This window comes from Gekko japonicus, unplaced genomic scaffold (genome assembly GCF_001447785.1).
Source record: "Gekko japonicus isolate JY-2015 unplaced genomic scaffold, Gekko_japonicus_V1.1 scaffold2158, whole genome shotgun sequence".
NCBI lineage: Eukaryota > Metazoa > Chordata > Lepidosauria > Squamata > Gekkonidae > Gekko > Gekko japonicus.
In genome coordinates, this window is record NW_015177083.1 from 134,238 (window position 1) to 134,749 (window position 512).

Genomic DNA, 512 nt, shown 5'->3' on the forward strand with positions numbered 1-512 from the left:
TTTTCAATTTCATTATATTTTTTCTTAACCCCAAAATATTTTTATCTGTTTTAAACAAGTCATAAATCTGTCTTTATTGTAACCAACCATACTTAAAGTCCAATTCTTCTTCAGCTTTCATGTCAAACGTCTTCCCAACAGGTTTCAAAATGTCTCTGTATTGTAGCCAGTCCTCTCCTTTATGGGTCGAATAAGGTTTGATTACCTCTGCCGGTACTATCCAAAGTGGTCTCTCATCTGAAAAGAACCTTCTATATTTAATCCATGTATCAAATAATGTTCGTCTAATATAAGGGTGCTTTAAAAAATCCATTTTTGTTTTCCCATACCATAGATATGCGTGTCATGTCCCTCTAATGCCAACAATTTTCTATTGTCCAAAGTAATCCAATGTTGCAACCATGTTAAACAAACCGCATCATGATACAGTCTAAAATTTGGTAATTGAAATCCGCCTCTTTCTTTTGCATCACATAAAATCTTCATCTTAATCCTTGGTTTCTTTCCAGCCC